The 22,090-nt window shown below is 38.8% G+C and overlaps 2 pseudogenes; one reads left to right on the top strand and one right to left on the bottom strand.

The window, feature by feature from the left end:
- Positions 1–22,090, bottom strand: part of LOC144371246 (uncharacterized) — a 213,824-nt pseudogene that overhangs the window by 7,058 nt on the left and 184,676 nt on the right.
- Positions 7,392–8,479, top strand: LOC144371354 (atypical chemokine receptor 3-like; annotated as a pseudogene).

Here is a 22,090-nt window from a genome sequence, read left to right as displayed (position 1 = left end):
AGTTGAGCTTTTTGAGCGAATTAATGTGTAAGATGACATTAACTAGCCAAGTTTGATTTTTCCTTTTCTTTTCTGCCACATATGTGTAGATGTTCTCAAGGTTTCCACCTGTGACCTTTTCTACCTTGAAATTTCATCAGTTCTTTGGCGCTATCTTTACTAAACAAATGGATTCACCAGTATTCCCATATTTAAACTTGGGTCTGATTCAACCTACCATAACTCAAATGCAATATTCCACAACTAAAGTCATCATTACATTATCTAGAGCTGCACCTGACCTAGGGAAATGCTTTTTTGACTGTTTTTTTTTTTTTTTTGGTGCTAAGAATTGAACCCAGAGTTGATTATACACTGAGCCACCTCACCAGCCCTTTTTAAATTTTTTTCTTCAGAGACAGGGTCTCACTAAGTTGCTGAGGATCATTTTGAGCTTGAAATCTGCCTGACTCAGCTTCCTAGGCTACTGGAATTACAGGTGTGTTTAATTGTGCCTAGCCTGGGACTAGTAGTTTTTGGTTTTGGAGTAAGTACATAAATGTTTGAAGAGTTTTTTATCTATATTTTTTATCTTACTTTTAAGGTGATGTTACTCAGACCCTTTTGAAAGCACTTGTCTGATCCATTGTTTTTACATGGGAAAAAATCTTCCTTTGTGAAAATAATCTCTTCAGCAGAGGCTGTGTCCTATAAAGGGAAGGCTGTCTACTAGAGAGGGGAGACACAGGGCAAAACACCTGACATGCAGAGGGGTGTTTTGAGTTTTAAATTGACAATGCCCTTTTCAAACATGTAAGGAGGACTTTCAAATGACAATCAGTATAAGAGTGAATCTTTATGGAAGATAAGAATGAGGTTTAACATTTAGGATACAGAGGAAGAGGTACAGCATCAGTACAGGGCAAAATAAAGTCTGAACTAGAAGGCAAGATAAATAATTATGTCATTTCTGCATTTAGGGGAAAAGGAGATTTTAAAAGCACCTGTTGTAACTAGTTATGTGTGTGAGTGATAGAGTGCCTACCTAGCATGTGCAAAATTCTGTATTAAATCCCCAGTACTGTAAAAACAAAATGTTGGTTCACACTATTAAGTACTGCATAGAGGTCAAGGAGTGTAAGGCCCAGAAGGCAGTCAAAATCACTTTTTAGTCTTAGAAGTTGAAATTTATTTACCTTTGGAGTGAAAAGCAATAAGTTTAAGTTTAATTATAAGAAATTGAAAACTTTCTTAAAATGCTTTACTTCTTATAATATTTTTAATTGAATTAGTAGTAAAATTTGGAGCCTGGACTTATCCTTTGACTTTTCTTCCCATTTACAATTCATATTTTGCTAATTGAAAATTCTAATATTGAGTAATATGTGACATTTGTTAGCTCAGAGATCCTGTTGCAAACCTCGGATGTGTTATGTATCTGTGATTCTTCTCAGTGGAACTTAAATGCAATAGACATGTTGCCATGAAGTGAAAAATGTGCTAATGTTCACCTGGAAAAGCTGTCTTTTAATGCAGTACATTCTCTTGTTCATACTGATTCTTCTCATTTTTATTGCATACTTTATATCTCATCTCTTCATATTTAAAGAAAATTGTCACCTGGTTTGACTATCGCTTGAGAACAACAAACTAGGAACTTTTGAGACTAACTTGTTTAATTGCTAGGAGGGCTATATAGTTAAGTAAAACAGTCCTTATTTAATGGACCTCATTTAATGCTATGTTAGTAGTCTAGGTTTCTTTTGTTGAAATTTTAATCAAGACAAGTTTATTTACATATATTTCCTATAATTCTGCCAGTCTTATCACTAAGCTTTACATGAAATAGAACAAGTATTACCTTTGAAAAAAGTAAATACATTCACCCTTTTTGGTCTGGTGTCCAGCAACCTCTGTGCTACTCTTGATTTTGAAGTGTATCTCCTTTTTTTTTCTTGCAGAAATACTCAGCAATAAGGCTTGCACATGGCTTTGTGTGTGACAAGTCTGACTGTGGCTCTCCTATTTCATTTCTTCACATCACCTGCAGGTTACAGTCTGTGAAAGTAGTGTTCTCTGAGACTCCTACATAAGAACTGTGCCTGTTATTGTTTATTGGGTGCTGTGAGACTTATAATACTTATTTTCTCACAGCTTTAATGTTCTTGCTTGTGAGATTGGAGTGACAGTAGCCATGTCAAAGGACTGCTGGGAAAATAAGAGAGAGAATACATGTGCAGGCCACTGCCTGTCTCCTGGCACAGGGTGAGCACTCCAGAAATGTGCCATATTCAAGATTACTGAGCACAGCACTGGGGCTCTTCCTGTATCCCAGGGCTTGTCAGCCAGGTTCCTAATTTACTCTGCAGCACTTTCCAGCCACACCCAGCCATACGCCATTGTGAAATGCCCACCCTTGCATCTAGGTGAATGTGGCGTGGTGCTTGCTCCTTGCCCTTCTATCAAACATCTTCCAGTCTTAGTGCAGGCCATATTCCTCCAGGATATATTCTCTGTCCTTACCACCCCAGGCAAAATGACGTCCTCTTTGCCCTTAATCCCCAAGCTTCCTGTGGGTCAGTGCAGCAGGAATTGTCCTAGTAAATTCTAGTCCTTTCTTGGGTTGTGGCTCCTTTGTTCATATTCTGATTACCACATACATTTTAAACTATTTAAATTAATTATTTTTAAAAAACTTCTAAGCACCAGATATTTCATGTCATGCATGACATGACACCAAGTTAAACATTTATGAAAATTTTAAAGAATTATAATTTTTCCCACAGCCTGATGTTCTTCCAGCCCATTTTTCTTTCTCTGTTTCTGAGCGTAGCCGACATTGGAGCTGCTCCTTCTCATCCATGTTTTGTATATTCTAGCACATATTCTCATTCCTGAGATTCTACACAATGGAATGTCATTTGGCTATGTTTAAATATATGCAAATATTTCTGTTCTTGGAGTGGTCACTCTCAAATATTTAGCACAAATAATTGATTTTACAGAGTCTAACATTAAAGAACATATCCTGAACTGAACCTACATCCTTTTCGTAGTGCCGTACATCTGTAATCCCAGTGACTGAGAAGGCTGAGCTAGGTTCAGAGCCAACATGAACAGCATAGTGAGGCCATATCACAAAATAAAAATTATAATGTAACAATAAGTCACAAGGGGGATTCATCTGTTATCTCCTTCACATGGTAGACTTTTGTTTTGTTTTTGTACCAGGGATTCAACACGCTGGAGCCTATCTACAGAGCGAGTACCCAGACCAAGCAGGCTGCAGTATCCGTCGCAGGTCCACAGGGGTCGCAGCCAGCGCGGGAGACCGCGAAATTGCAGGCAGGCGGGCCTGGTGAGTTTGAAAATAGCCTTGCACCAGGGGGCGGGTCCAGCGCTAAACCACTTCTCTCTGCTAATCCTCCTCAGGCAGGCGAGGAGGCTTCACCAGAAGGCAGGTGTGTGGGCAGGCGATCTTTCTTTTCAGCCTAAGGTGAGAGCAGCTACCAGTGCAGTACAGAGATTAAGATAGGCAGTGTTAAAAGATGAAACTGAAAGGTACTGAGAATTATGCACAAAGAATTAACATAACTTTTGGCCATTAGGAGATTCCTGGTATTGCTAGAAGAGGAAAATTAAAGACAAACTGGCAGGATTATGAATGAACCCTCTTCATGAATACAGGTGGTTCTATGACTTATATTATGTGTGTGTATGTGTGTATAATCTAAATGTACAACTTTCCATAAGATAAGAGTAGAAAAATGTCTAATAGCATTTTAAAAAAAGACAATTTTATGGAGAAACCTACCAAGTATTTAAGAAACAGGTAATTCCAGTAATTTTTAAGTTTTTAAAGAGTATTTAAAAAGAAGTAAAACATCCATTTTTTTCCAAAACAGATATTACAATGATTATAAATCCTGCCAGGATTGGATTATAAAAATCAGATCAGACAAATATACTACATAGTGTGTATGGTAGGTGTCCCAAAATGATATTAACTTCAAGAAGGCTGAAATGAGATAACATAGTTGACTTCAAGCATTTGAAGGGTTTCCATATGGAAGACACTTGTTCTCTTTACTTCATTAGGTAGTATTAGGATCTTTATTGTCTGGAGTTGTTCAGATTTAGACAACTACCTCATGAAGCACTGACCTTTCCTTGTTTCTTTTTGTAGCACTAGGGATGGAACCCAGGACCTTGAGCATGCTAGGCACGAAATCGATTACAGAGCTATATGCCCAGCCCCTTCTTGCTCTATAATAATTTAAAGCAGAATATGAACATATTGTAGGATGCTATAAAAATATTGTGGAATTGAGTTTTCAAATGACTTTTAGGCTGTAATCCTTACAGGATTTTATTATGGTTTGATCTCCATTGTCCTTCAAAAGTGTCATATACTAAAGGCTTGGTCCCAGCTGATGGCACTACTTCTAGGAGGTGGACAATGTAGGATGTAGGGCCTAGTTGAAGGAAGTGAAGTCATTGGGTTTGTGCCCTTGAAGATTATACTTGGACTCAACTCCAACTCTTCCCTTTCTGTCTCTTTCCTGGCAGCCATGAAGTGAGCAGTTTGGTTCTACTACATTCTCTTTGCCATGATATTCTGTCTTGCCACAAGTCCCAAACAACAGATTCAAGCCACCATGGGCTGAAACCAGGCAGAAACAAATCTTTTCTCCTTTTAAGGTGATTTTTCTCGGAAAATCTGATTAATATAGATTCTAAAGTATCACTTCAGAATTAGAAGAGGGGTGAAAGTAAAGGAATAGAAAAGCTAATCAAATAAATTTTTAATCCCCAATTTTTCATCTGTAATAATAATTTTGACATTCTGGTATTTCTGCTACAATATAGAATCAATAAAGATTCTTTCAGGGCTGGGGATGTGGCTCAAGCAGTAGCATGCTGGCCTGGCATGCACAGGGTGCTTGGTTCTATCCTCAGCACCACATACAAATAAAATAAAAATATTGTGTCCACCGTAAACTAAAAAATAAATATTAAAAATCTCTCTCTCTCTTAAAAAAATTCAAAAAAAAGTCTTTTACATTTAGATTTGATGAGGACATACATAGCATGTGTGCTTGCTCTCTCTCATTCTCTTTCCTCCACTCTCTCTCTCTTCCCCTGTGCACACACACACTCACACATTGCTTGCTTCAACCTTGGGCAGTAACAGCTGTGTCTCTGCTCCACACCTTCCATGGTGGTGCCACTCCCAACCCCTTAGGGGAGAGAAGGGTGTGACTGCAGGGTGGCACGCCTGTCCCATAAATCCTGTGAGACTCCAGGCCCAGAGGGCAGAGGCAGAAGCAACAGGGTTAGATCAGAGTCCCTGAGCCTTCCCATTGTCCAAGTCCACTCTAGCCTGGAGGATACTGAAGATTGGCAGCTGCCAGGTGCAAGGGATGTGTCAGAATTGATTTGAGAAGGGGCCTAGAAGAACACTGCTCAGCCCCAGGAGGAGGTTTCTCTTATTCTGTGCCCTTGTCCTTGTCTGGGACCATTCTGTTTGGACTGCATCAGGGCCACAGTGTGCATGCCCTGGAGGGAAAGGGAGGGCTGGCCATAAAAGCAGCCCAGGTGTGAGAGAGTGACACATGGGTTAAAATCCTAGTGCAGGCTCTCAAAGGCTCAGGGTCCTTCATTTCTTTGGGCTCTAGGATTTAATGCTGTCCCTGCCAAGTACCCAGGTTGTGCCAGTAGGGCAGAGAATTGCCACAGGCACCTCCAACAAAGCATTCTTGGGTTTCCATGCCTGTGGGCTCCTCTACTTCCAGTGACTATGAGAGCAGATGAGATTTGGGGGAGAAATAGTGCCTTAAACTAAGTCAAACTGCAAATGTGTTCCATTTTAAGGAAATGGGAAGGAAGAAGCAGGGCTGCTGCCAGAGGCCTCTGCACTGGAGCCATGTGAAAGAGCAGGGGCAACATCCATCTGGGTTCACAGGTGCAGGGTGAGGGTCTGCACAAACACTTTGTGTCCTAGGGGAGGTGGCAGGAGTATCTTCAGGGCAGCTTGGGGCTGGCTGGATAAACCGAGATCAGTCTGAGAGGCCAGGAGCCCATCTTCTGGCATCACCCTCCACAGCCTTGTTAGCCAGATATCCTTTTGGAATCCTTGAAGCTGTCTTAGGACAGGACATCTGCTGATGAGGGTTTGTTTGTCCTGATTTTGTGTTGCCCCCTGTGAGTTGCCTACTGTGCCTGAATGTCAGCTTCCAAACACTGGGGGTCACTGGGCTCTGGGGACTTCCTGGCTGCTGGGCCAGTGACCTGGTTGTAGAGCAGAGGGTATATCACTACCCTGGGATGCTCAGGCCTTTTTTCTGCACATGAAGCCTGGGTTGGACAACCAGGAGGGGATCCTACAACCACCTCTATCCCCTACCTCCCACAGAGGGAGCTGCCAGGCCTCCCACAGTCTTCCTTGTTGGGATTCAGGAGTGGGCCACCTGTTAAGGTTTTGAGGCTGTGGAGGTAGGCAGCAGGTGTCTTCCATAGTTAGGGACTCTGTTCCATGCTTTCCTAAGGAGGGCCTGATTCAGCTGCATGTCCTCTGTGGGTTCCTGGGCCCTCTTTGGGGGTGGATGTTATGCAACAGTTTCCCAAGTGGAGAAGAGCCAAGATGAGGTTTTGCATTTCTGCTAAAGAGGAGAAGCTGATTGCTTCTCCTGGACAGTTGCAGGTGACAGGTCATTGAGTAATATGTATCCCCCTACATATTTGGGGATAGGCCCTTTGTCCCTATGGTAATGCTGAGGTGGGTGAAGCTGTTCTAGTACAGCAGACATGGTCAGGATAACCAATATATCTTATGTTGGACACTATTGGTTGGAGGAGCCATAATTCCAACCTTGGAATGTTCCTGCTTTGGTTTCTGAAACAGTTGTCAAGGCCACTTGGCACACATTGACTCTTATCCTGGATCCTGCAGAAGTTGCTATGTGTAACATGGAGTCACTTTGAGTAACCCATGGTAGCCTGAATCTTGGCTAGTCACCACCTGTGGCAAGTGACAGAACTGCCACCTACATAGAGGAGACAAGTCAAATCTGGTTTTTCTTTGGCCCTGTACCATGTTGATTTCACACTCTGAGCACAGCCAGGCTGATGGTATCTGAAGAAGACAGCCAATGAAAGATAGAAAACCAACATTGTGTCTGTCTTTGGACACTGTGTCAATGAGACTCTGGCTGTTTGTTTATGTGACACAGTTCTCGTGTGATTGATTTCTTTTCTCCTTTCTTTGTGAGACAACTCAGAACGTGGGCAAAACTGCTGGGCCTTATTAGGACCCCAAAAAAATGTTTTGACTGGAAGTCGAGGTTCCCTCATGAGTGATTTCTCTCTCCCGTCTCTCTGGGTTGCTGTAGGTCCTTCTCACTCCCTCTACCATGGATATGCATCTCTTTGACTACACAGAGCCAGGAAACTTCTCTGACATTAACTGGCCATGCAACAGCAGCAACTGCATCCTGATTGATACAGTGCACTGCCCAACCATGCCCCTCAAAAGCATCCTACTCTACACACTTTCCTTCATTTACATTTTCATCTTTGTGATCGGCATGATTGCCAACTCTGCGGTGGTCGGGGTGGACATCAGCCAAGACCACAGGCTATGACACCCACTGCTACATCTTGAACCTTGCCATCACGGACCTGTGGGTTGTCATCACCATCCCCGTCTGGGTGGTCAGCCTAGTGCAGGACAACAAGTGGCAAATGGGTGAGCTTACCTGCAAGGTCACGCACCTCACCTTCTCTGTCAACCTCATTGGCAGCATCTTCTTCCTCACATGCATGAGCATCGACCACTACCTCTTCATCACCTACTTCACTAGCACCTCCAGCCGTAGGAAGAAGATGGTGTGCCACATCGTGTGCATTCTGGCGTGGCTGCTGGCCTTGTGCTTGTCTCTGCCCTACACCTACTACCTGAAGACTGTGGTGTCTGCTTCCAACAACGAGACCTACTGCTGGTCGTTCTACCCTGAGCACAGCATCAAGGAGTGGCTGATCGGCATGGAGCTTGTCTCTTTTGTCTTGGGCTTCATTGTCCCCTTCTCCATCATCACTGTCTTCTACTGCCTACTCTCCAGGGCCATCTAAGTTTCTGGTGATCAGGAGAATCAGAGTATCCAGAAGATCATCTTTTCCTATGTGGTGGTCTTCCTTGTGTGCTGGCTCCCCTATCATGTGGCAGTGCTGCTGGACATCTTCTCCATCCTGCACAACCTCCCCTTCACCTGCCAGCTGGAGAACACGCTCTTCACAGCACTACATGTCACACAGAGCCTGTCCCTGGGTGAACTGCTGCGTCAATCCTGTGCTCTACAGCTTCATCAACCCCAAGTACAGGTACAAGCTGATGAAGGCCTTCACCTTCCAGTATTCTGTCCAAATAGGCCTCACCCAGCTCACCAACACCTCCAGAGGGTCAGAGACAGAGTACTTGGTGCTGGAGCAAAACTCCAAATGACCTGATGTGCAGAGGCCATGTCATGGAGCTTGTGAACATGGCTTATGGTCTTCATAAGAGAGCAAGGGAGCTTTGGGTCTTGATGCCCAAGTGACACGAAGAGGAGAAGGCGTGACATTGTGCATCTTACTCTCTATCTAGTGCTGTCTGTCAAAGTCAGCTTCAGGAAACTCTTGAATGGACATCTATACAACAGAACCTTCTGCTCTTCCTGAAATTTTTATATGTTGAATTTTATTTACGTCTTCATTTTCTCACTATTGACATACTGCATAAAAAGTATTGGAAAGTTAAATGTATTTTAAATATTGCATGGGAGGTATAATTCTACTCAGATTGCTGTAGTTTTAACATTAGTTTGACTTTAGTTTTACTAAGGGTGTAATTTTTAACTAATTTAAAGTTATGTATTTATATACATGTATATGCATATATATAAATGTACACCATTCTTCACTGAAATGTGTTCTTTATAAAAGTTTTATATCTCTGTGGTTGGTTGTATTTACACAGGATATGGAACAAAAATGGCTTCATAATGATGTTTTGGATATTAATAGTTTTGCAGAGTTACATTTAAAACAAAAGAAGACTATTACAGACTACAAACTTGTGCATACAATGAACAGAGTTCTCTTAGTCTGTAAGTTATTTCTTTAATAAAGAACTTTGTTTCCTAAAAGTGCATTCCTGAAAGTGTGAAAGTGTGCTGGCATTGAGGTAGCATTCATGATGTTGCTATGTGGACACACCTGGCACACACAGTCAAGCTGAGCAAGAATAAAGAGAGAACTGCCACAGAGCAAACTGGAGGGTTAGTGTGGGTGAGTGGCATGAAAGGCACAGCATTCAAAGTGCTGAGTGTGTTTTAGAAGCTCTTCAAGTGGTGTTGGGGAGGGAGGTGGAGGGCAGATGTCTGGAGGTGGAAATGCAGGAAATGTGAGCCTGGATCGGCCAGGGCTCCTCTGCTCCCAACACCAATGTGACATCCCCTCACACAATCCCTGCTGAGGGTTGAAGGCAGCGCTGCTTTTACATTCTTAGCAGACCTAAGAAAAATCTGCAAAGGAAATGCATATTTTCTACTTACCATAGACCAACTAATTACATTTGTCCCCTGTCATCTGCACCAGATATGTCCCAAGATCCCCTGAAACCTGGAAAGTACCTGACTCATTATGTATATTTTATGTATTTACTACGCATTCTCCTAGACATACACATTTACCGTACAGTTTAATTTATAAAGTAGACACATAGATCGACAATTTTGAAAATTAGAATGACTATATAATTTTCTGTAATAAAAGTTATTTAAAACTTAGGAATTATGTATTTCTAGAGTATCCCATTTAGCCTTTTGGGGGGCTGCAAGTAACTGAACTGCAGAAAGTGAGCCTGTAACAAACGGAAGGCTATTGACTGTGCTTGAGGCAGTAACCAAACTCTGGCTTCTGCATTTCCACATGAACCTTCACTGGGAGGACTCCTTGGAGGAGCACTTTCAGAGCCCACAGGAGCCACAGACTTCTACAGACCTGGCTTTTGGGTAGAAGCTCAGGGAAGTGTCCTTCCCATCTTAGCACAGGTGAGGCCATCCACAGGTGGGTCTTCTTGAGATCCAGGGGCTACTGCCCTTTTGGAATGTCCCTGAACATATGGGCTCACCAAGACTCACAGCCCAGGGGTCCCTCGGGGTTACAGATAGCACCATTTGCAAAGGCTGCACAATCTGAGTTCTGAGGCCAGGCATTGTGGCATGCTGACTCCAATATGCTTGACACATGTCCACAGGTTCATGCATACTGTCATGAATGCTATAATAATAGCAGATCAATAAGTGAAAATGCAAGAGAAAGGAAAAATAACACAAGGAGCACACAAAGTTGGGGAAAATCATAACATTATAAACACTTATTACCATTAAAATGAGGCCATGTTTACCCTGAGGCTTCTAGAGGTCAAGTTCAAACAGAAAACTCCCAACCAGTGAATTGAGGAGGAGAATGGAGAACAGAAAAGCTGAACTTAAGTTGAGTGTTCAGGCCCCTCCCACTCAGTGTGAACCCCTCCTAGCCCAGGAGTTCAGGCATATAGATGCACAGTGCTGGGTTTAGGTGGGGTTCCTTATCCATTCACAGACGTCTCCTGTGCCACCCAGCTTTAGTGACTCCTATTGCCCTTGCTTAGTCAGACCATGGACTACTTACTTACCACTCTGTAGAGCCGGGTGACCACTCAGTAACTTACACCCACTCTGAGGTTCAGAGCAGTTAGGAGGTTTGTGGAGAGCAGGCTGTGCTGGCTCCAAGCCATTCCACACTATGCAGAAGAACACTGCCCATACCTGAGCTACCCTGTTTTATAAAGCAGCAGATTTTCCTGGGCTACACACTTCTGAGTGCAAGTGATGAGGCAGAATGACTCATGCCTTGAAAGACCAAGTGGATAACCACCACTGGGCAAACAGAACTTACTGGAAAGAATTAACCCAACTGGGCACAATGGTGCATGTCTGTAATCCTAGCCTCACAGAAAGCTTAGGTAGAAGGATCACTGATGTCAGGCCAGCCTAGGCAACTTAGTGAGTTCCCATCTAAAAATAAAAAATAAAACTCTGACAGGTAGCTCAGTGGAAACATGCCATGCTATGAGGTTCAATCCCCAGAACAACACACAAAAAATTAAGAAAGAAGGCAATGACCCAGCTGTGCAGCAGCAGAATAAGGCACAAACACATATATAAGTGAATCAGGTTAGTAAAAAAATTACTCCCTGTGCATTCACTAAATTAAATCAGAGACACATGGACTCCTGGGCACATCAGAATCTCATCCAGAAAACCAGGACCATGAGCTTACCAGACACTGCAGACTCATCACTGGAACACCAGGAGAGGCACGTGGGACTGTGGCAGTGGCATTTCCTTCTTCATCTTGTGTTTTAGTAATCTGACTTTTTTCTCATTTTCCCTTCATTAGCATAGACAGAGGTTTATCTATTTTATTTTTCAAAGAACATCTTTTTGTCTTGTCATTTATTTCACTTGTTTCTTTTGTTTGAATTTCATTGGTTTCAGCTCTGATTTTATTTATTTCCTGTCTTTACTGCTTTTGGTGTTGATTTGTTCTTTTTCTAGGGCTTTGAGATGTAGTGTTAGAGATTTTTACATGTTGTATATGTGTTCCCATTTACCTCTAAGAATTTTTTTTTGTATTTGACCCTTGATTTCTTCAACTGTCCATTCACCAATCAATAGTGTATTATTTAGTCTCCATTTGTTAAATATTTTACTTTATCATTGATGTCTAATTTTATTCCATTGTGATCTGAGAAAATGCAGAGTATTATCTGTTATTTTGTATTTATTAGGACTTCCTTTGTTGTGTAAGATATGGTCTATTTTAGACAATGAGCCTTGCTGTGGAGAAAAAAAAAGTATATTTGCTCATTGATTGATGAAATATTATCTATATCTCTATCTATATCCATCTATCTGTCTATTATATATATATATAATAACTTTCAATTCTAAATTATTGATTGCATTTTTAGTTCTATGGTATATTTAATTAGATTTTTTTGAGAAAAAGACTCTGCTAAATGGAAAAAAGATGAGCAACTGAATGGGAAAAATATTTAGAAAGGTCATACCTGACATATGATTTATATCTGGAATGTATAAATGCATATAGAGATGTATACACAATTAAAATTATTGAGGTGTACATGTGTGTGTGTGTGTGTGTGTGTGTGAGTTTATGGATAAAATTTTATTTTCAAAATTAACCTTTAAATTATGTTTTTTTAATATTTATTTTTTAGTTGTAGTTGGACACAACACCTTTATTTTATTCATATATTTTTATGTGGTGCTGAGGACCGAACCCAGGGTCTCGCACATGCAAGGCGAGCACTCTACCGCTGAGCTACAACCCCAGCCCAACCTTTAAATTATGTTTAATTGCAGGTGAATATTTATATTGTTTGAAACTTTTTGATTGTTTTGTTGTCCTGGTAGTTGTACACAGGGACATGTGTGTTCTTGGCAAGAACAATAGCACTTACATCACATCCCAAGCCTTTTTATGTTTGAGACAGGATGTGTATATATTCCCTGGCTACATGGAAAATGACATCAGCCTGCCTCAGCATCCCAAAGATCTGCAAATACAGATGTGGCCCTCTTCAGCCAGGGCATATTGAGTCATTTAGGGAGTAACTGGACGGAACCAATACTTCAGAGACACTAGAAGTTATCATGGACAATGCATATGGAAATTTTTCTGCTGAAGGAAATATTAAGATTACAATGGAAACAAGGAACTTCACACAGTGTACTATGTCATGTTGTAATAGTAATTTTCCAAGGAACACTGCACATCATTTTTTGTGTTCACACACACACACACACACACACACAAGAAATCACACATATACTTTTACCAGTGAGCTCCATTCTCCTTTACTTTCCTTCCTCTTCATTTCTTGTATTGGGATGCACACTGTTTTTTTGAAGCCTCCTTCCTTGTGCCTATTATACCTGACATATATTGTCTTTGCTTCCCTGGTGCTACCTCAGATATTGATCTGCTTTTGTACTGGGTAGTAACTTCTTTCCCTGTAACTTATGCCTTTCCCTCTCTAGTCCCTTAGGGTATAGATTTCAGAGGGCTGCTTTTCCATCACAATGCTGTCAACAGTTTATATATTTCCACCCAAAATTGGGTGTGAGGTAAGAGTCTGATCCAGTATCAGGTGCCATGGAGGGTGACTGTTCTAGACGTAGGGATGTACAGAGACTTGATGAGTGATGGGATCAGCCAGAGGCAGGGAATGTTGAAAGTGCAAAAGGCTCAATCATAACACAAAGACAAGGATTAACTCTATATATTTGTCTGATGGTAATACAGGTATGATGTTGCTCATGGCTGGCCTGTTGAACCATGTCACCAGCCTTCCTTACCATGTAAATATTCTTGCAAGGAAACATGGACCATTTTGGGTCAGCACCTCATCTATCTTCTGGTTACTTTCATGTTTTCTGGAACCTAGTCTGAAGCTTAATGCAGCTTTGTCTGAGCAGATATTAACAGTGGTCAAAGGGATTAGGGAACAAAAAAATACAAAAAAAAAAAAAACAAGAATGTCCACGAATCACCCCAAACTGACCTGATCACACTGGGCCATTATTCAATAATACAAAGAATGTATTTGTTCTTTAAGTCATTGTACTATTGGATTCCTTGCTATAAGAGCTTTGTTCTTACCCTAAAACATGCACTCCATATGCTATTCATAAAAGGAAGCTGTGTTTATTAGCATTCTGCTGAAAAAAATGAGAGCAATAATGAAGTTTAACTGCATAATAAAGAACTAGGATGGCATATAACTTGAAACAGAATATGTGCATGTTTGTGTGACATACACATCAGTTAATTATTATTCTAATAATATCCTTTAACCAGAACTTCCATGGGGTACTTTTCATTGATATTCTTTACTTAGTCCACAGTCCCCTTAATAAATGATAACCTCCTTCCCAAGTTCAATACTGCATTGCTCATATTCTGTGTCTCATTATAGTGTGTGACCCAGTGTCAAACTTTCCTTCAAGAGAAATTTCATTCTCAACTATCAGTTTGCCTTTTAAGTACATACAGTTACTTTTCTTGCCTTTCTAGCTAGCTACCTTTTTAAAGAGAATCTTTCTTAGAGTCAATTTTTTTAATTTATCCTTTTTGTGTTACATAATTTCCCCAGTGTTTCATGTTCATTTTCCCATTCCTCAGATTATGAGTTATATGAGGATGGTTCTCATTTCTATGTCTAACTTTTATGTCTTGCATTTCCAACTGCGTAACATATATTTTCAAGTAAGTGTTCAGCCAGAAAAGCAAACATAGATATTCATATATTGGAAAGATTTTTAAGTCAGTAGCAGACACTGTGCTAGGCATTATAATGACCATTAAAAAGCATAAGGCCCCTGCTCCATGAAGCTTATATGCTATGGGTCAGGAATTACCTAAAGGCCCTATGGGAAGGGGAACAGAAAGTCCAAGGATGTAAAGATCAGGATCTTTCTAGATGAAGGGGGAAGTAATGGAACACAGAAGAAGCAGGCACAGGATAGATTTGCATGTCTTGTAAGCCTGAAATGTTTAAGCAAGCTTGGTAATCTTTGCCTTGAAAAGATTACTGTGGATCTGGGAATGTATCACATGTTTGGAGAGCAAAGGTGAGTTAAAGATAAAGGTTATTTGGAATTTTTGTAGGCAAAATGGACAGGATTGGTTTATAAGTGAATATAGAGTGGCAGGTAAGAGATGACATGAATCATTTCAAAGCTTCTTGGCATGGACCACTGGAAGGATTGTGGTACCATTCACTGAGGTGGGGACTGTTGGACAAGGACAAGGGGTAAAAGCTAAGATAGGTGCTAAATAGGCAGCTGGATATCTTGACTGATACTTTATAGTATCTGAGATATGATTTTTAAGTTTTCTATGATGATGATAACAAGGCTTGGGTGTGATTTCCTAGGAAAAGAGTATATAGTGAAAAGGAGCAAAATCAAGACAAAAACTCCAGAAACAAAGCCCTAAGTGTTAGAGATTGTGCCAGAAGATATTGCTGAGTAGGAGGGGCCAGAGTAGCAGGAGAAAAACCAGTGGTGGAAGACAATGTTTTCAGAAGGAGGAAATACTCAACATTGTACATGAAGCTCAATGAATTAAGGAAGAATTCCAAAATAGTCAAAGGACCTAGTGGAGTAGAGGCCTTGAGACATTAATACTACAGATGGAATGATGGGTGGAAGCCAGTTCAGAGATACCTGAAAAGGGAGGGAGAGAGAATAAAAGGAGAGGGCCAGCATATGTAGCTCTGAAAGGAAGATGAGATAGGAAAGACTCGAGGAGGAGACATGGGATCCATGGTGGTGTGTCTTAATGGGAGCTTCTGGGACATGTTTAAATGTGCATTGGAAGGGTCCAGTTAGGAGGAAAATGGAGATTCATGAGTTTTCTGAGAGAACTTTGCTTCGAATTCCCAACTCTCCACTCTTCCATAGTCCTCTCAGATTACCCCAAATGGAGATTTCTATTCCAGTACAAGTGTAAATAGAGTTGTAATCAATATTTTAATTTAATTCTTTCAGATTTACCCAAGTAGAAATTAAAGGTGTTTACTGAGAGTGATAAAAATTCTGTGAATGTTTATGTGTGAATATGTGCACATTCAGGCGTGTTTGGGAAGGGGTGTTTGTAAAAGTTTCAAGACTCTAGGAAAGTAGTGTAGTCATATGTCACTAATTTGAAGTTTTGAAAACAAATCCAAAATCAGTTTTATTTATTTACCTTTCACATAAAAAGTGTACACTTTGAAAACCTTAAATTGTTATCACAACTTGAAGCAAAAAAATTTGCAGGGAAAAAAGGAACTCTTTTTCATTTAAATCAGTCTTGTTATTTGCAGGTAAGACAGCAGATGTCATAAAACTCGAATATCTAAACTATTGTTTATCAAATGTAAATACAAATATACTTAAGAAAAGCAGCTTACATCAAAGAAGAGGTCTATAACATACTGTCACCCATACTTAATAGTCCACATGGAACTCCTTCTTAACAGGGACTTGGAAGAAGATATGTGAAAGAATGCTAAGGAAAGCCATCTACCCTCAGGGGTAGATGGGGTTTAGTCATGGTCCACCATTCTGTCCTGCCACACTGAATTTTGTTTCCACAATGCTGACAGGTTGCCTCTAGAGCAAGCCTGGCACAGAGTCAAACAAAGAATTGCTGAGAAGACTGGATCATGAAGAAATTTTACTGTGACCAGAATCTGAAAAATTATATACAGTACCACTGGGAGCCAAAGGATGACCTGCATGAGATATAAAACAACATAAGTTAGATATTCTAGGTTCACAACATCAGAATGAAGTCCACCAAATACAAGCAACAAAGAAAGTAGCCATGGATTATCATCATTGAAGTAGGGTTTCATTAACAAAGTGAATACAACATTAAAGTAAGTGTTTAATCTGATGGAGCTAAATCATGTAATTAAATGTTAAAAAGGGACACATACATCTGTATTTGTGTGTGTGTGTGTGTGTGTGTATGTATACTGCCCTGAGTGTATTTATACTGTCATAAAACTATGAAATGATGCAGAAACCACAGCATAACTTGAGTATTTTTAGCTCCCTTGGCTTTGAGTTACACTACTATTATAACCCATAAAGGGACACTGGGTCTGGGGGCAATTACACACACCTGCAATCCCAGCAGCTCTGAAAGCTGAAGCATAAGGATCATGAGTTCAAAGCCAGCCCCAGCAAAAGTGATGTGCTAAACCACTCAGTGAATCTCTAAATAAAATAGCACATAGTACTGTGGATGTGACTCAGTGGTTGAAGTCCCCTGAGTTCAATCCACATCACCCTCCCTAACAAAAGTAGAAATTGGGCTGGAGACAATTTACAGTAGTGCTTGCCTAACATATAACCATGGCCTCGGTTTGAATTCCAATATTGGGAAAAATAAAAACAATTGAGTAGACCTGAAAGTGAGATTTTTTCCAAACTTCAAAGTCATTAATCTTGTTTTTAATTTTTAGAGTGATAAGTGCAGCAGAGAAAAATTCAACTGAAGATTGTCTTCAAAAAACAATAAGAAATAACACCTGAAGAGTGTCTCTTTGGAATTTTGCTACTTATTTTTCAACATTAAGAATGTATTAGCAGGATGGGGTTGTGGCTCAGTGGTAGAGTGCTCACCTAGCACATGTTAGTCCCTGGGTTCAAGCCTCAGCACAAATAAAAATAAATAAATAAAAGAAATGTATTGTTTCCAATCACAACTAAATAAAGAAATACATAAATAAGTGAGGAATGTGTTAGCTGAATCACATAAAAAGTTAATTGTTTAGGATACAATGTGTACTTTCCCCAAGACCATCATTGTAAAATGCCTCAACACATCTCCATTTCCTGTCCTAAACAGATCATATAACATTAATGCAGAGGAGCGCTTTGAAAATATAAAACATGCTGATACTTCAGATTTATTTTTTTCATTATATTAATATGAGTCTTGATTATCTTTTTGTTGTATTTTTAAAGAGACTACATTTTAGGCAATCAGAATCTTTTCCTTCTATGGATTCATTCTTATATTAAAAATAGTTAATTTTCTTCCACATAATTCTCCAGGTTCACCATATCCTTAAATTTCCTTTGTTACTAAAATATTTCTGAAAATATCAAGGAAGAGGCTTGTCTTGATATGTTTAATAGAAAAGAAAAGCAAACCTTCTCAGGATTTACTTTTTTCTTTTCTATAATGTATTAAGGACACCACAGTAGATATATATCCTAAATATATTATTTTATGTATAAATATTTAGAATATATATGTATTGTAAGGGCTCCTAACTGAAGTATGTTTTCAACTATATAATAGTCAGGTACTTACTCATTTAGAGTTTACACCTGGGTTTAAAGATTTAACATATTCTTATATGAAATATCTTTTATAAACAAAAACTACAAATTCTAATAAGAAAGATTTAAATCCCTCCCTGAAATTTTGCTAAAAAAGCCCAAACCCAAACCCAAGCCAAAAGCAAAACAAAAAAACAATAAGAAAGAAAACACTGCTTAGAAAAATCATCAGATGGAGCACCTGACATTGGAGGAATTCGCCCATTTCCTTCATCTATTGAGATGAAGCAAAACTGGGGTGGGAAAGAGAGGAATCATCCCATGGGTCAGTGGTGCCTTGGTTTTCTAATTACTGTTTTCACTCTCAAGAGAAGTGAAGGTACTGGTTAATACCCAGAGCCAGAACATCTTAGCTGACTTCCACTACCACCTAACAACCAGATGAGAAATGAATTGAGACATATCCACCATTTAACAAGGGCCTAGAACAGACAAACACACAAAATGCACAGATGCCTGAAATGTATACAAAAAGAGCAGCCATTTGTTGAGTGAGTGAAATCTAATAATTGATTAACCTTTTAGATCTTCCTCAAAAGAAAACTAATTCTTAGCTCTTTTACTAATGATTGACACCCACCCTTTTAATTAAAGGGCAGGAGGAGGAAGGAACATGGAGAGTTATGGGGAAGAGAATTATCATCTATTTTAACATAAGAAAGTATCCATATAAGGAGAATATTTACATTGCCTAAAACACAAGACCCATATTAACACAGTGGAAATATAAATCAGGAACATCAGTATTTTGTTGTTTCCAAAGAGCTTTTTTTCTGTATTAATGTTTTTTGATCAAAATAAGTTATAAGGAATTTTCACATAAACAGTATCTTTTATACACAGGGCCAATATAAACCTTAAATTTTAGAATGATTTTATATTTATTAATTTAATTCTATGAAGTATAAGAATAATATTAAAAAGAAATAAAAAAATTCCAAGTCTATTCACGGAGGGCAAAAACTCCATTGAACATCATAAAAGAGATAATTAAAAATTATTATAATATTAAAATTCTATAATATGATACAATATAATAATTCAAGAATTTTCTAAAACTGAAAAGTATAGATTTTGATAAAGGAAAAGAACAACTCATTTTGTTCTACCTTTCCTTGGAGAACTCTGTGGGGAATTTGGAAGAGGAGACAGCTGAGAAGATGCTTTTGTATTTTATCATCAGCTGGATTCTTGTGACATTCCAAAGTTCCTTCCTCAGTTAGGGAAAGAATTTTCTTTAAAGCTTCTGGAGAGCCAATGCCTATAAAATAAAAAAAAAATAACTTAGGTATGCATTTTGAAGACAAAAATAAATAGTAATGACTAAATACATTTTTGTGTTAAGGTTTACTTTTACAGTCTGATTCATCTTACCTACAATCTAAATGTTCTTTGTGTTACTACTCATGGCACAAACAGATCACCAAAGGCACAAATACCTGGATTTTTTCATAAACATGTATTTTTAGTTGTATGTGTACACAATATCTTTATTTTATTTTCACGTGGTGCTGAGGATTGAACCCATTGCCTCACGCACACCAGGTGAGTGTTCTACCTTTGAACCACAACCCCAGTCCTGAGGTTTTAGTTTTGACTGGTATCTACAAGACTACTACAGATTGTTTTTGATATTTTACTTTGTATTTCAAACCTAAAAGTTGTCACTTTTATTCAACAATGAAGAATAAACATACAATTATAAAACATCTGAATTTAGGATGACAATGTCACAGCCAATTTCAACTCCAGTTGTTTCAGCTTTAGGATGGAAACACATTGTGGTGTGGCTGTAAATGTTAGCTGTGGAGAAGTGGGAATGATGGAGAAAAGCAAAGGGGCAAGGGTTAAGAGGAACTTTCTCAAACAGTGAATGAAAGAGCTGTAGGAATTCTGTGCCCTGATACTTAAACAAGCACATGAAAGAGGAGCAGGAGACACCATGTAAAAACACTGTGTCAGAGAGACAATGACAGAAGACCTCAGCAGAGGGGTAGGCCACTGCAGGATCCAGTAGCATGAGGATTTAAAGTGGCTCAACATTATTTTTCAGAAATAAAGAAGTCAAATTTTACTTTGAAATAAAATTATTTCATTAATTAGAATGGGGAAAAATCTCTCTTATTACCTTTAAGTTACTATTTTATATAACATTGCTTTAAATATATTGTACTAAACATAATAAGATGTCAAGTAATATTTCAAGCACATGTAATTTCATAAATCCAAAATGAGCTAAAATATATTGAGATATTCTGTATAGAAAATGGGAGAGAGCTTCATATGTAGGCACACATGCATTATATAAAATATGGCTAAAAAGCTGTTTTTAGCTAAAAGGAAGACTGATCATCTTCCAAATAAAAATGTCAGCACAGGAGACAGAAGTCAGCCTGCAGGAAATTTAGGAATACATATCTGTTGAGAGCAACAGCAATCAAGACACGTGTAGTTTGATTTTTTCAGATAGGAAGAATGACACAAAATATTTAAAAGAGGACTGATGTCAAGTAAAGGTGTTCTTTTCTCACATTCCCATAAAACTCAACAAGACACTCACTGGTCAAGAGGAACAGGGCAAGGATAGAGTCCGTGAGTGCTCCAACACATTAATAATGTCCAACTCACAGAATGCAGGATCTCCATTACTGCCAAATAAATTTATCTAAACAAACTCTTTGCTATCCATCCCCCTTTTAAAATTTCTTTAGTTTTATTAGCATTGTTTCCTTCTACCTATATGTAGAAAAAGAGAGCCCATCCATTTAATAAAACTTACTTGTTTTACATTCATATAAAGGGCCTAAGTTAGTAGATAAGTTATTTTTTAACATTTTTTAGTTTTAGGTGGACACAATATCTTTATTTTATTTATGTGGTGCTCAGGATTGAACCTAGCACCCAAACATGCTAGGTGAGTGCTCTACCCATGAGCCACAACCCCAGCCTTAGATGAGTTATTTTCAAAGGAAAAATTAAAAATGTTTTTTGCTGTTTAATATTCAGGCATTAGATGTATTCTCACTGCTCCCAAGTTTCAGAATCAGTGATTTAATAAAAAGAAGTCACCTTCATGCCTACCATGCACAAGGCCCAGAGTTCCATACCCAGTACCATAGTAGAATAAAAAAGAAACATAATCACTTCCACACAGATCACATAGCTGAAAATATTGAGACTATATTTCTACAATTCATTGATTATAAGGCAAAACTAGTTGAAAAATCATATATGAACATAAACTCATTACTAGAAAAATTAAGTTACTAAATGTGTAACTTGTACATTTATTTCCTTATTTTGCCAAGACCAAAAAATGTTATTTAATAATATATTATGTTTAGAAACTGTCTGATTACTGGTAAAAATAAAGTGTACCTTGCTGAGTATTTGTTTAGTTTGGAGATAATAGTCACAAAGAAATTCAAGCATGATAGACAAGTTAGTCCAGATAAACATTTTTTTAACTAATCTGAAAATCACAGCAAAACATAATACCAAAAAATAAAACAAAGTTGGAATGAACCCAACTACAGGGTGTAAGTATAAAAAAAACCCAAATTTTCAGAAACAATAATAAAACTCACTTTAAAGAAAAGAAAGGGGGGGAAATGAGTTTCATCACTTACCAAAAGGTGAGAGATCCTTGTCAGACACCTTGTTCCTTAAAGTATCGAGGACCACAGTGGGAACCTGCAGTCTGTGGTTGACCTTATGTGGTTGGGGATGTCCCTTCTGCTGTGACTATGTCCTAAGAGCCACTTGTGAGGTCTTGGATACAACAGGATTTTTGTTACCAGGATTCTTAGGCACTGGAAATTGTTTGGTTTGAAATTATTACAAAAAATTTAAAATATTAGTAGCTATGTAGAAGATAATTGTAGAACTACAAGAGTCTTTTCTGATGTCAGAATACTAAAATACCCATCTCTCCCAGCTGTTACTTATAAAGGCCAGAAATTGAGAGGGGGGGCCCTAGTTACAGAAAATGAGAGAGCACTGGCATGATAAAGGTATTCAATTAAGGAAATTAGTAATTTTGAGGAAGATGACATAGGAAAACACCAAGTAAAAAAATAGAAAGGTGTATGGTTTGT

Source organism: Ictidomys tridecemlineatus, chromosome 16 (genome assembly GCF_052094955.1).
Source record: "Ictidomys tridecemlineatus isolate mIctTri1 chromosome 16, mIctTri1.hap1, whole genome shotgun sequence".
In the NCBI taxonomy this organism is placed as follows: Eukaryota; Metazoa; Chordata; class Mammalia; order Rodentia; family Sciuridae; genus Ictidomys; species Ictidomys tridecemlineatus.
Note: the sequence above shows the minus strand (reverse complement) of the source record. Positions and strands in the feature narration are given on the sequence as shown.